We start from the raw sequence: 2500 nt of genomic DNA, 5'->3' as shown, positions 1-2500 counted from the left end.
AATACGATTACAATGAAAGCCCCACCGTCATGCTGTTGCTATGGCGCCAGAGGGAGAGGGAGGGAGAGAGAGAAAGAGGGAGGGAGGGATGGATGGAGAGAGAGAGGGGGAGAGAGAGAGGGGGGGGAGAGAGAGAGGGAGGGAGAGAGAAATACAGAGGGAGAGAGAGGGAGAGAGAGAGAGAGAGAGAGAGAGAGAGAGAGAGAGAGAGAGAGAGAGAGAGAGAGAGAGAGAGAGAGAGACACTGCAGGTGAAAGAGGAGATAACCACAGTAAAGTAGAGGAATTGTCGTCTGCAACTGCATAGAGAAGTCTATACATTTGAAATGACTGCAGACAGAGGCAGAGCCTGCAGTTAGGAGGAATCTAAGAGGTGAAGAACAGCCAGCCTGGATGACATGTCATTAAGCAATAGGCAGCCTGGATGTCAACGCCCGCAAAAGAACACTTCCTCAACTCCCTCAATTCGGTAGGCAGACCCCCCCCCCCCCCCCCATTCCTTCCACAGAGGAAGGAAATGTGAAGTGACACCAGACATCATCCAGAGAGAGATGAGGCTTTGATATTTTATTCATGAAGCAGAACAAAGTGGGCAGGAGAAAACGACAGTGAAAGATGTCTGGTGCTCGCGATGGCCGTGATGTATTACTGTGACAATAACGGCGCCCCCCAGGGAACACCGCCGCGGGACGGAACAGAGAGTGGCATTCTTACCGGGAACACGGCGTACAACTTTATGGGGAGTTATTACTTTCATCTCGAGATGTGGCAGACAGTGCCTCGACGTATTTGCACAACAGTCCTGATCCCTAGTAATAAAGGACGGGAGCTGTTCAGCAGCAGTTGCGGTTTAGAGAGGCTGTAAAACATCACGTTGTCTTAAAAATGTCCTGTGCTTCAAAGTAAGGAGCAGAACAATTGATCATTCGGAAGAAGAAAAACTCTTCAATGTCGTTAGCCTCATACGATAATTGCCTAAGTAATTTTTGGAAAAGAAGAAAAAATGTATTTTCCACCAAATGTGTATGAGTTTTTTATTTATATTTTGAAAATAAGTTCCACAAGGTGTACTGTATCAACAAGTTTGCAAAAATCACAACAACCATTGTGTAACAAAATAAGGTGACTTTTAAACTAAATATGTCGTGACTTAGGCATTTTTCCCTCGTATATGTGTAACGGTTGTGACATCGTCACCTTTAACTTCGACGCCCCGAGGGAGTTTCGAACACGGGTCTCCCACGCCACGTGCAACAGCACAGACCGCTATACCAAGAAGTGAACTCACTGCTTTGTAACGTGTCTATGTGTCTCTTGAGGATGAGAGTGCAGTTTAACCCACAGCACCGCTACTCGCCCCAGTCCTTCGTGACTGCGCTTCACGATACCATCCGTTACACATACATACATGTCATACACTAGGCAGTTGTTATACTTGCCTAAATCATGCGATCGCCATCTGTGTATGTAACGTTAAAATGCACAAGTCACATGAGTGAGTTAGGCCGATGGGGATTTTTGAACATAACAAGCGTTCTGATTAGCTGAGGACAATGCAGTGCAGTGATGCAGCAGTGTGAGGAGATTACAGATTACAGGCAGAAATCTCAATTTGGCCAAAAAATTTCTTAAGGCCATTTTCGTATGATGAGGCAGAACGATTATGTGAAACAGTAAGCAGGGCGAGTTCGTGTTTCTGACTCGGAAAACTGAAGCCCCCTCTCTCTGACATACACAGGTCAAGTGAGGTGATAGACTTGTGCTAACTAAGACAGGTGTATAGATGACACCATGTGGTACCGTGTCAGGGCCTCCTCTCTCCCTGCCTCAGCCGAGCACTCTGCTCTCATTACCGGCCTACATTATGGATGAGTGGGTCTCCGGTAGCTCGTCATGTGGGGGTGACTGATACTCCCTCCCTGTATGATAAGTATAGGCTATAGGAGGAGGGAAGATGTCAGAGAATGATAACGTCTTTTCCCCAAACACAAGACCTGCATGTACATATATATAGCACGGAGAATAGTATAGCAGTTACAAGGCTCATTCAAAGTTGGCGACTGTGATGGTGACTAAGTCTTATTAGGCCATGGGCAATCTGTGAGAAAAAAGGGCCCAACCTAGGACAGAATTGATTGTTGTTGTATTCAGCTCATGAAACCTTCACATTTAACATACAAAAAATCTAGGAACATCTAAGTGGTGGAACATTGTCAAAATCCACATCATCTGTGCACAGGTAAAACCGGATTTTCTGTCTTGTGCCAAAAAAAATAAATACCTGCCATATTTTGCTGCTCCCCTTCAATTTATTCACTCGTAGCTCGAGCTATGGGGTGCTAGATACATGAGCCTAGAGGCTTTTTTGTACATGGAGAGACCATGTTGACACAATCAGACCTTCCTAGGCCGAGCTACGGCCACTTTCCCACACCGTCCCCTTACCGCCGAATGTCGCAGCTTATTATATGTTTGATATGTTTAAGCAATGGATAAATAAT

Source organism: Notolepis coatsorum (genome assembly GCF_963971535.1).
Source record: "Notolepis coatsorum genome assembly, chromosome: 5".
In the NCBI taxonomy this organism is placed as follows: Eukaryota; Metazoa; Chordata; class Actinopteri; order Aulopiformes; family Paralepididae; genus Notolepis; species Notolepis coatsorum.
Note: the sequence above shows the minus strand (reverse complement) of the source record.